The sequence below is a fragment of the Mesoplodon mirus genome, assembly GCF_964341445.2.
Source record: "Mesoplodon mirus genome assembly, chromosome: 10".
Lineage (NCBI taxonomy): Eukaryota > Metazoa > Chordata > Mammalia > Artiodactyla > Ziphiidae > Mesoplodon > Mesoplodon mirus.
In genome coordinates this window covers 27,307,510-27,320,347 of record NC_138986.1, presented here as the reverse complement: position 1 = coordinate 27,320,347, position 12,838 = coordinate 27,307,510, and the positions used below count along the sequence as shown (strand labels likewise).

Here is a 12,838-nt window from a genome sequence, read left to right as displayed (position 1 = left end):
TATGTCCCCTAAATACCCATGGCCCTACAGCTGAGGGGATTAAGAGATCTGAGCTTTCAGATAGGAAGGAGGAGTAGGAACTTAGCAATTAAGGGAAATACACCAAAATAAAAATTAGCAAAAACAAAAGGTCATGGATACAGAAACAAAAAGATTTCTGAAGTCCCTGCATGTTTAGTTTTAAAAATATCAAATCCCCCAAGTGGGCAGAGGAAAACTCTCATCATCTAAATTGGTGCGTTGTTATGAAACTTTATGCTGACCTAGAAGTCCAATACTACTGATTCACTGCTGGAAGTGATACAAGGCTCATTTTAGCTAACATTTCCCCCAAATGATTCTAAAAGGCTAATTTTAATTTCTATATATCCAGAGAAGAACCAACTGCCAAATCTCTCTTTACTCCAAGTGATGATTTTCTGAAGTTCCAAGAAAATATACACTAGAAATAGCAGTGAGGAAGGAGGGGCTGTAGGCTGTTAGACTCGTAGATTAGATATACATTCTCGTTCACAATCTATGAATATATTCTCAAATATCCATACCAAGAACTCAATGATCGTATATAAAATATCACACAATATACTTAATAATATATAATGTAGATTATATTTAACATTTAATAATATATTAGTAATATTTAAGATAGTACAAAGACTGTAATCTGCTCCATTTTTTTTAATGAAATCTATGTACAAAGCACTGTGCTAATTATGGGAGACATAACTGTAAAAGGTCCCTGCCCTCCCAAAAACAACTAAAGAGGAACAGAAATCAACAAATTACAGCAAATTTAACTACCATGTGCCCAGAACTGTGCTAGGTGGCTTTAAATAAAATCACCTGATTTAATCCTCATAATCTTATAAACTACATATTTAACCCCATCTTTCAGATGAATTTAAGCTTTCAGAATTCATATGAATTTACAACAAAGGTGCCTATCACAAGCCAGGCACAACTATTCTAGTGTAGGAAATGTAACACTTTTAAGTGAGACATTAAGTTCCCTACTCTCTTGGAGCTTATGTTCAAGCTAGGGGAAGAGAGAAAACAAAAAAGTGGTATGTCAAGAGGCGAAGAGCAGGACTACTACGGTGGGTCCTTGAACCGTGTTTAAAGAGGTAACAGTTAAGCTAAAGACAAGCATTGCAAAGACCCAAGAAAAGAAAAGCATTCTAGGCAAAGGACACAAACGTAGCAAATTCAGGACAAAAAGACCAGTAAGAAGGTTGAGGCACTGTGATCAAGGAGAGGGTATAAGATAAAACAGGAGAGACAGGAAAGGAGCAAATCAAATAGCATCTAGTAAGTAGGCCAGAATAAAGAGTCTAGATTTTATTCTAACTGTAATGGGAAGGCCCTGGAAAGTCTGATCAGGGAAGTCACACCATATGATTTAAGATGGCTGCTGGGAAGAGCATGAACAACTTGGAAAGAAGAACAGGGAGACAAACTAGATGGTTGAAGTTCAATATAATGGTTGCCTGGATAAAGTGGTAGCAATAAAGAAAGAAGAAAGAGGCAAATCCAGAATCTGGCTTGGAAGTACATAGAGTCAACAGTACTTGCTCACAGATTGTTAGTGGTATGAAGCACAGGGAATTGAAAAAAAAGAAAATGAAAAATCAATGGTGCTCCTAAATTCTAAGTTTTGGGCTCAAGTATCTGGAAGAAGTGTAAATTTGGGGGCAAAAACAGGAGATTTGTTTGCCCTTTTAGGCTGCCCATGGTCAGACTGTAAAAAGTTAATCCAGAATTTGACCAAGATCTCCTGTGCTCTCTCCGATACCCTGACAGGTGGCTGATGTGGCCATAACCTACATATATAATTCAAAATGTTCAAATCAATCTTCCCTCTATTCTAAACAAGATCACTTACTAACACACTGTAAAAAGAGATAGAGAATAAAGTGCTTCATGCACCTTTATCCAAATGATTCACCAACCAGTGAAGAACAAAAGAGAATGAGTCAGGCTTTATTTTTTTAAATAAAGTTCTTAAAGAGAGTTCCCTGGTGGCCTAGTGGTTAGGATTCTGGGCTTTCACTGATGTGGCCCAGTTCAATCCCTGGTCAGGGAACTGAGATCCCTCAAGCCATGCAGCAGGTCCAAAAATAAATAAAGTTCTTAAATATCTTAACAGAGCTTATCGTTTACGGAATAATACATAACGATCAGCTAGAACACAAGTGATGGAAAGAGCAAAGACAACTGGGCTCAACAAAATACACAAGTTGAAGCTCCTCCAGAAGAGATTCTTCAGGTTACCCTATCAAGAATACTTGAGCCGTCTTAATTTTAGCATACTCAGGGAATCTGGGCTCCAGATTTTTGTAAACAAATTATTGCTATTCACATCTTTAATAATCCTAAAATTAATATCCCATGACTCTTACTCCAACTGACTAGGTTCAAAATTCTGGCTTGACCATTAACTAGCTGTCCAACACTGGACAAATTACCTTAATCTCTTCCAACTTCAGTTTCCACATTTATAAAATAAGGTTAATTACGATACTTACTCATAGGTTTAAAATTAAGAAACTGAACTAATAAATGTAAGCAACTTAAAGTTTGGCACATGGTATGCATTCAAATGTTAACTATCATTATTGGCAAACCTGGTCTGTGACAGTCTTAACTGCAGTTTATTAATTTTGCTTCAAATGATTACTATATTTAAGTTTGATATTTTTGATATGGCATTAACCAGCGTTATAAAAAAGTAATTTTGCTTTAAAATCCTCCAGAAAAAAATGAATTTGAAGAATGGATATACGTATAACTGAATCAGTTTGCTGTACACCTGAAACACAACACTGTTAATCACCTATATGCCAATATAATATAAAAATTTTTTTAAAACAGAAAACAAATAACATTAAAATTGGTAAATGCTGATAATTATTTAACCTAGATAACAGTTCACTATTCTACTTTGTGCTTGAAAATTTCCACAAGTAAAAGCTTTAAAAAATGATAGGTTTAGCTGCAGACTTTTTGGTTCTTTGTCCAGCTCCCTGTCAGCCTGCTTTAAAAAAAAAAAAAAAAAAAAAAAAAAAAGCGCACAGAACTGAGAAAAATAAAGAATACCTTCATTCTAGACCAGGGTGTGCCAATCCCTGGTTCATGCAGCCCTAAAAAGTTTTCTACCTTTTTTGGCCTCCACCTAGTATAAGGAGAAATACTGGATCAAGTAAAATTAAACTGTTTGAAAATTCCAAAATAATACACAAATGTAGGCCTGTATTATTACTACATTAATGTTTGTAGATTGTTTTTTTCCAGCCCTGGAGACAAATAAAACATTAACTACTTAAGACTCCGACCTAATACTGATGACCATTGTTTAAGAAACTGGAGTTGAAAAATGAACAAATTCCTAACCTACAACTATAACCTAAACATTTACACTTACTACCCAGAGATAAGTTGGACTTCTTGATTCCCTTACCTACTTCTTGTTATTTAATAAATCACTGTAAATTACACAGGAGAATTCAGCTAGTGGTCAACTAATGATTTTGAATGTAGCTTCTGGAAACTCCCAATCCAAAGCTCTATGTCGAACTGAAAAGACTATCTTCGTTTCTGTAAGTCGTGACTCACACAGTTAATCTAGTACAGCTAGTTGCCCACATTAAGTCATTCAATAAACTCAACTAGACCTGAGCCTACCAAGTGACAAGTTTTTACAGGTCTATTTCCAAGTACTAAAATACTATTGTTCTCCCAAGTCAAGAATCAGCTCTACCTAAAAAATTTCCTTTGCCACCATTTTAATTATCTGAATCAAGGGGGATTTCAATGTTTACCACAATGTATTAGTGAAAGTGTGGTATTTAAAAAAAAAAGCTAACTGCCATCAGTAAACAGGCTTTAGGTTGTTCATCTAAAGTGAGTTATTTCAGACACACAATCCTTCGATTCGATTACCTACCCTAAATTGGCTAGGATCACATAATAATGCAAATATACTGGTAGCGGTTTTTCCTATTTAAAGGTTCTTTATTGTCTGACCTGCAGCCCAACCCTTCTTCTCAACTACAGTCCAATCGGAAGGAAAATTCACATTGAGAGATAAGAAATTTTGTTTTGCTTTTTAATACCAAAAAAATTTTAAAGGCGCTGCTGCAAAAAGATACAAGTCTGAAGCAGCTAATCTCTGTACATCATTTTTGGTCATATCTGTCTCCAACTTTAGGCTCAGTTTTTTCAATTCAAAATGCTTTATAAAAAAAATTTTTGACATCGAAAAGTGGCTGCCAGTACTGCTGCTTGATTCTGACGAGATAAACCTTAAAAGTAAATAAAGCCAACTACGGACTTAAAATGAGGGCAAAGTCCTTAACCTCAACTCAGCACTCCCCTCCATGTATACCACCAACTGTACCAACCACGGCTGCAACATTTCTAACGAGGTACAAGGGGCTGAAACTCTCGCAGAAAGGACGTGGCTTCGCGGGTACTACACAACTGCCCTTTAGGCCCGGGGGGTGGCGGGGCCGTTCTTAGATCCATCGACTAAGGCCCGCTGCCCAAACTAGGAAACCGTGATTAGGCACCAACTCCTACAAGTCAAAAGTGCACTTTCGCTTCAAAGCAGAGTTACCGGGGGGGCCCGATCAGATTAGCCCCGAAGAAAATTTTCCCGCAACCCCGGAGGCGATGCCGGGGTCTGAAGAGCGGAACAGGATCCTAAGACAAAGTGAGGTAACCAAAATAAGGCGTAAACCGACTGGGAGCGTGAAGCCGGGGAAAAGAAGTTCAAACGACGCGGAAAGGGGTTAGCTAACCTACCCAAGGCACTTCGCTGCACGTCAGTGATCCTATCAAAGCCCCAAAGGCCGGGAAGAAAGGGGGCGATTCCAGCGAAGGAGAGGCGAACACAAGTTGTACCTCGGGCCGCCTCAGGGGCCGTAGGCGGCGAAGGGAGGGAGGAGGAAGCGCGCGTGCGCGAGGCGAGCGTTCAGTCAGGCGCGCGCAGAAGTCCGGGCTGAGGAAATGGGGGAAGGGTTGAAGAGAGAGATCTGCGCAAGCGCCTGAGAAGGCCGCGCGGTCTGTGGGTATCGAGCCAGGCTCGCAGCCGCGCGCGCGCACACCGTTCTCGCTGCTCACCCCACCCCCACCTTTTCGGGCCGTAGTGACTCGAAAACCTGAGGGAAGCTGACCGAGAAACGCATAAATAACGGCGCAACATCTCCTGGGTTCTCCTGTCGCCGCCAACCCGCCACTACCAACAAAAGATTCAACAATATTCATTCCTCCTCGACATACACTGCCCTTTGAGTGATTTGAATGCAACGCAAGGCCTACCTGACACGCCGAAGCACGGTTCCCGGGACTTAATCTCCCTCGTAACTACACCGCGGCCATTTCCCGACTCAAGCACGGGAGGAAAACCATAGAGGTATCTTCGACGCGCTAGCTCCTCTCCGTCACTTCCGATTTGGGGCGTGGCCTCCGGTGCTGCTAAATATATGGGCAGGCCCCGCCCACCCCTCCGCCCTAAACCGGCTCCCTGGCCGCTAAAAAGATGTTTCCTGAGGCTTTCTGGGAAGTCGCGTGGCTGGTCTCGCGCGATGATCTGGCGGCCCCGCCTTCCGGCCTTTAGCAGCCGCCTCCGCCAGGGTGGCGGTAGACAGAGGGCGGGGTTTTTTCGCTCGGCCCTGAGGTCGATGGTCCACACGGTTGGGAACGCTGGCCTCTCTGCCTTGCGTTGAGGGAACCCTCCGGACTTTTTGTCGCCCCCACTTTTTGCTTGTCTGGTCCATGCTTTCTGTGGGGCCAACTCAGACCAGGCCAGAAGCAAAAAGATAATCTCACACTGAGGAAAAGACGCGGAGGCAAGGGGCCGCTCTGTTCGCACACTGCGTCTCTCTACGCCAGGAAGCGGCGAGTTTCTTCTCCGACGCCAACTGGAAACCAGGAAGTGCTGCTTTTGCTTTGATAGAAAATACGCCAGACGCACTTAGAAAGTAGAAAAATGGCCACGATCTAAGTCCCTTTTTTGAGTGGCGTCACACCAACTCTACCACCCGTAGCGGAGTTCACGCCGCAGTGCTCCGAAGCGGCTTAGGCTTCTCGGCGGTTTAGCGTCAGGGATGCTGCTTTTTCTCGGACGTGGTTGAAGCATTACCACTTCGGAACCTAGGGACGTTGGCATGAGCATGAAAGTAAAGCAGAGCACGAAGCTTAACGATCAGTTGTGCTGGCCGAGAAACACAGTCTAATCTGCCAAAAATATAAATCAGGTTATAAATAGGCAGGCCACATTTGATTTGGATAGAATTTCAGCAGGAGCCATATAGCACGTTTTCTATTAATACTTCGCTGCACTTACTTCCTTAGGGCCTAAAATCGTTATAACTTTGTTCTTTAGGCACGTAAACTGCCTTAAAGGATTTCAAAGTTGTAATTAGCAACCAGTCTTTTGTCAGTTAAATGCAGTCCAGTATTGGGCCCTAGTTGTGAATTTAACACTGTACTTAGGGCGTTCTCTCCTCACAATCCAATATACCAGCTCAACTGGAAAAAAATACGTGATTTTCATGGGATGTATTCTCAGTTTTCTCTTGTTGTACAGCCTGCCCCTCACCCCATCACCACCATCAGAATGTGGAAACAGTCATCTTTGGCCTATGTGGTGCACTGATAAGTCCCAAGCATTTAGTAGGTGCTCAGTAAATATATGTTGAATGGATAAACTATATTAAAAGAAAAAAAAAAACCTAACCATTGATGGCTAAATACAAAACTCTACTATTCTGCAGGTAAAGGGTGGGGGGACCCCTTAGGGCTAAAAGCCCTTATCCATTTTTTCAAAATACACAAAAATCTGACAGGAGTGCTTTGCAAGCCAGGATATTATCTTAAGCCTTTTTCTGCAATTCTATTGCAAATACATTGAAAATGAAGTCACCTTTCAATCTGAGGTAGTATAACTGTGCTTTCAAATAACCTGAGGTAATAACAAAGGAGACAAGACACATTAGAACAAATCCTTTAATAAAAAGCAGTCCAGGCTTCCCTTGAATTAAATCAATTTGATTTGTGATACTTGCTTTTACCAACCTCCAAAATTAGAGGATCTTGAATTTAGATCATGTTTTATGTACTTCACTGTATTGTCTTATTTTACTTTCAAAACCTGAAATTCCACCATTACAGTTGCATTCTTTGTTCCATTCTCTTGTTTCCTGTTGAAAATACAAATAATGTGGAGAGAAACATACGGGGAAAATCAAGAGCCCATTATAACAAAAAGACATTGAAGGGCTTCGCCGGTGGCGCAGTGGTTGAGAGTTCGCCTGCCGATGCAGGGGACACGGGTTCGTGCCCCGGTCTGGGAAGATCCCACATGCCGTGGAGCGGCTAGGCCCGTGAGCCATGGCCGCTGAGCCTGCGCGTCCGGAGCCTGTGCTCCGCAATTGGAGAGGCCACAATGCAAGCCTTCCCTGGTGGTCCTGTGGTAAAGAATCCGCCTTCCAATGCAGCGGATGCAGGTTCTATCCCTGTAGGGGAACTAAGATCCCACATGCCTCCGGTCAACTAAGCCCCCGCGCCACGACTACTGAGCTCACGTGCTTCAAACTACAGAACGCATGAGCTCTGGAGCCCTTGTGCCACAACTAGAGAGAAAACCTCCAGCCCACGCACCACAACGAAGATCCCACACTTCAACGAAAGATCCTGCATGCCACAACTAAAACCCAACACAGCCAAAATAAACAAATTAATTAATTAAAAGCAATTAGTAAGTAAAAGGTCACTTTAAAAAAATAAGATAAATGCATACAAAAGGAATACTGAACTATTTTACATCTAATAAATTAGTAAACTAATTTTAACTTATAAGTCATTGACAATTGACCATAAATATATTTATAAAACTCCTTCCTTAGGGTTTTGGTTTTGGTTTGTTTTGTTTAAGGTAATTGAAAGGGAGAACGGGAAAAGACTTGATGTCTGAAAAGGACAAAGAAGATAGGAATGAAAATGGGGTTGGAAGGCTAGACCACTAAGGCAAACTCCCTCATTCTACTAGTTTTGCTTGTTTTATTTTGTTTGTGTTTTTAGGCTGAACAATATCGGAACTGTTTTCTTATTTGGGGAAATTAAAGTTGAGGGGGGATTTGGAGTTCCTGTCTCCTCACTCCCTGAGAATAGTGACGTTGCTAACCCAACAACAGTAGTGAGAAGCATGCAAAAGAGGAAATGGGGCCAACAGAGGCACCATTAAGACTGGGGGTGGGCTGTGGGGAGGGGGTTGGCTATCGTTTCTGCTGCCTCCTCTGTTCCTATCCTTCCCGAGGCTTTGCATTCATTCCCTTTTTTTTTTCTTTAGTTGTGGTAAAATGTGCATTGTACTTTGAGCTAGCTGATATCTTTCGGTAAATTTCTTTTCTGAGTGAGTTAACCAGAGTAGGTTTCTGTTGCTCACAAACAAGAATCCTCCATTGCATACTTTGAGTAGAAGCAGTTTCTGTTTATGAAGACATTTTCCCAAATGGTCTGGCAGTTTTCCCTATTTGTACTATTGAAATAAATGTTTCCCCTTGCCTAACCTATTTCACTTCCTACTGATGAACACAAGTTGACTGGGTTTTCCATCCCCCACTCTTTCTATCCTCTTTTGCCTACTAAGAATGTGAAAGTTTTTTGTTTTCCCCCAAGATTTAAAATTACAAAAATTATTTATTCAAGAATTATTTATTACAGTATTGTTTCTTAATATTCATTTCTCCATTTTGAAAAAAAAATTAAAATATCAAAGTGCAACTGGTAACCATTGTTCGTAAGTCCCACCAAGATTAACGTGCATCTTTCTCACAAAGATTATTGCAACAAATGGAATATAGAATACTTTCAAAGTTTTCATAAGAAATCTTTGCCCCAAAATTATGCCAGCTGGCTATTTAATGTAACTACTAAAGAGCAGAGAGGAAAGTCTACTTAACATGTGGTAATGGAATTATGATTAGATTCGTCACCAAAAATCATTTCTCACTTGAGAGAGGTTAGAAGACGAGCAGAGCATCTCTTTCTTTTAAAGCAGCTGTCCACACAACTGCAGACAAACATTTCTGTGTCTGTCCCCTAAAAGGTCTAAATTCTCACTTCTACACACACACAATTAAAAAAAAAAATCAATTGACCTCACAAGCAGAGGGCTAAAACTACATAGAGGGCTCAAACAATATGGTGATATCCAAAAATGGTGAAATAGTACATTGGGGGAGGGGGACAATAACACTTTGCTCTCCAGACTTCTTGGGGTGTTGAAATTTCACCCTCATTGCTTATGAGAACTAAAAATTAAGCCTGGTGTAGAGAAGGGGTTACCACAGACATTGACAGGCAGTACCATTTTTTTCCTCAAAGTGTGATACAAAAATAACCTGGGTTGCTTTTTTTTTTTCTTTTTTTTGCCGAACGCAGGCCTCTCACTGTTGTGGCCTCTCCCGTTGCGGAGCACAGGCTCTGGACGCGCAGGCTCAGTGGCCATGGCTCACAGGCCCAGCCACTCCGCGGCATGTGGGATCTTCCAGGACCGGGGCACGAACCCGTGTCCCTTGCATCGGCAGGTGGACTCTCAACCACTGCGCCACCAGGGAAGCCCATGGTTGCTTATTTTAAAAATAAATCACTACACACACCGAATTTCAGTTCACACTTACTAAGGAAGAATCTGTGAGGACAGGCACACACAATGAAATATGAGAACCGCTGATTTATTGAGTACCTATAATCGTCCAGATATCATGGGAATAAGACATCGTTGCTATTTCTCTGTTGGAACTCAAAATCTAGCAGAGATAGGGTATAACTCTCTAAACAAAGGAAACAAAAGGACAGCTTCATGGGAGAAGTGCCAGTGGTGAAAGAGGAAAGGCCTAGCTTTTAAAGAATTGGTGGGATTTCACCACATACTTATTCATTCATTCATCCATTCATTTAACACACAAAAATGGAGTATGTGCAGTGTACAGACACTGAGCCAGGTGCTTGGGACAGAGTGGTGACAAAGACTAACATTGACACTGCTCTCTAGGAGGCTGCCACTCTGATAAGGGGGACAGACAGAACACACGGAAACAGACATAATACAAGGTCTGATACTGGTAAGGAAGTGGCAGAGAATATGAGAGGAAAACTTACTTTAGAGGGGATGCTTCATTGGTAAAGTCCTCGTGAGGAGACAAGATTTAAGGGAAGAACTAAAAGATAAGGAGTAGGAAAAATAGGAGGAAGAATATTCCAGTTAGAGAAACTGACCTGTGCAAAATACCTGGAGCAGAAAAGATCTCCTTATGTTTCTGGAATGGAAAAAATGGTACTGAGGATAATGAATCAGGAGGAAGGTGGTTCAAGATGAGGGTAAATAGATAAGTGCAGGTCATGCAAAGCCTATAAACTACATAAGTGGTTTGGATTTCATTCCAACTGCAGTAGAAAGTTATCGAAAGATTGTAATCAGAGGTATGACATGATTTATTTGAAAAAGATCATTCAAGCTGCTATCTCTGAGAAATGGATTGACAGTGGGCAGGGAGACCAGTTAGGAGGCTGTTTTAGTAGTTTAGGTGAGGTAACAATATCATTGTGAGAAAAGGAAAATGTAAATAATTGTAAATCTATTTTGGAAACGGTTGGACAGATCTTGCTGCTTTATTGGATTAGGAGTTTAGAGAAAGAGGAATTAGTGTTGCTATCTAGGTTTTGGCCTTAACTAACTGGATTTTGATACCGTTATAATAATTGGGAAGATTGGAGAGAATGATAGGGAAAGAAAGAATGAACAGGTTGGGAGAAAGAAAGGAAGTTAGGAATTCCATTTTTAATATGTTAGGTTTGAGATGTCTGTGAAACGTCCAAGTAGAGAGGCAAGATATGAAGTCGAATATGTGGGTCTGTAGTTCAAAGGAGAATTCCAGCTTAGAGATAAAGCACAAAGATGATACTTAATATCATAGTATGACAGATATAGAGAGACAAGAGATGACCCAGGACTGAACCCCAAAGGATTTCAACCATTATAGATTTGTTAAAAGAGGAGGAGGAAACAGTAAGGAGATTGAAAAAGAACAGCCAGGGAGGTACAAAATAAATGAAATCAAGCGTGTTAGTTCTCTGCATAACAAAATTTAACAGCTTTAAACAACAGACACTATTTCACAGTGGCTGTGGGTCAGGAATCTGGGAGGGGTTATCTGGATGGGTCTGGCTTATGGTCTCTAATGAAGTTGCAGTCAAGCTGTCAGCTGAGACTGCAGTCATCTGAAGTCTGGAGATTCACTCCACGATCACTCATGTGGATGTAGGAAGGAGACCTCAGTTCCTCATCACATGGACCTCTCTATAGGATCCCTGAGTGTCTCCATACTATATCTGGCTTCCCCCAGAGTTAATGACGGAAGAAAGGGGAGCCCAAGACAGAAGCTGCAGTGTTTTATAAGCTAATCTCAGAAATGGCACACCATCACTCTACTGTATTTTTTTGGTCACCCAGACCAATCCCTGGTACAGTATGAAAGTAGACGCCACCAGGGAAGCCCGAAAACTAAGATTTTATCAAATGTCCATCTGTCTCTAAAGACCACCTTCTTTCCACAGCAGTATTTAACCACATAAACACTTATAATAGAGGTAATATTAGATCAACCTGACCTCGTGTTGTTCCTCTTATATGCAACTTGGTTAATAGTTCCCATATGTCTTATTCTAGGTAGCAGGATATGTCAATATATTCTAGCATGTGTACATATACTTATATATTTATTTATCTGAACACTTCTCTTATTACCCCAAAATAAAGAAATTTAGAAATTTCACAGTGTCCAAGTAATGATTAAATTGTCTTGATAGATGAATGATGAACAATATAATTCTACCTTAAGTAATTTAATTTAATTTAATTTTTTTTTGGTACGTGGGCCTCTCACTGTTGTGGCCTCTCCCGTTGCGGAGCACAGGCTCCAGACGCACAGGCTCAGCGGCCATGGCTCACAGGCCCAGCCACTCCGCGGCATGTGGGATCTTCCCGGACTGGGGCACGAACCCGTGTCCCCTGCATCAGCAGGCGGACTCTCAACCACCGCACCACCAGGGAAGCCCTAAGTAATTTAATTTTAAGTATTAGTGTTTTCTGTCATTTCAAATTTCTTTTTTCATTTATGCAATTAAGGCACAAGGTAAGTAATAATATTACTATTCTCCCTGCCGTACTGTGCTTTCTCAGCAATGACAGTGTTGGGAATATGCAGTTCTAGCTCTTACCTGGACCACTCATCTCATATACCACAACACTACTGACATTAGGGAAGGCTAAGTAGTTCCCAGATCTGGGCCACAATGATGTGCTGTGCAAGGGTGTACAAAAGGATAGCTGTGAAATGGAAATCTATGGGGGGGGTTCAAGTCAGTGTATTTATAAATGCTGTAAGAAAAGACACGAGAGGTAACAAAATGAGCAGAATTGTCAATTCACTGGTCCAAGGGGACTATATGGTAACGATATCCTCATTCAAGCCTAGACAGCTCAAGGGTGAAGTTAGTGTGCACATTAACTGGAAATTAAATGTTTAAAGCATTAGAAAAATGAGGCACTGGGCTTCCCTGGTGGCGCAGTGGTTGAGAGTCTGCCTGCTAATGCAGGGAAAACGGGTTCGAGCCCTGGTCTGGGAAGGTCCCACGTGCCGCGGAGCGGCTGGGCCCGTGAGCCACGACTACTGAGCCTGCGCGTCTGGAGCCTGTGCTCCACAGCAAGAGAGGCCGCGACAGTGAGAGGCCCGCGCACCGTGATGAAGAGTGGCCCCCGCTTGCCATAACTAGA

At 41.6% G+C, this 12,838-nt stretch overlaps 1 protein-coding gene across 3 annotated transcripts in view; it reads right to left on the bottom strand.

The window, feature by feature from the left end:
* BCLAF1 (BCL2 associated transcription factor 1) overlaps positions 1–5,461 on the bottom strand; it is a 28,260-nt gene extending 22,799 nt beyond the window's left edge. For all 3 annotated transcript variants that reach the window (XR_014295186.1, XM_082634254.1, XM_082634255.1), the window contains exon 1: positions 5,320–5,461. The gene's annotated coding sequence lies outside the window, so the exon portion shown is untranslated. The remainder of the gene's footprint in view (positions 1–5,319) is intronic.
* Between the last annotated feature and the right edge of the window lie 7,377 nt (positions 5,462–12,838).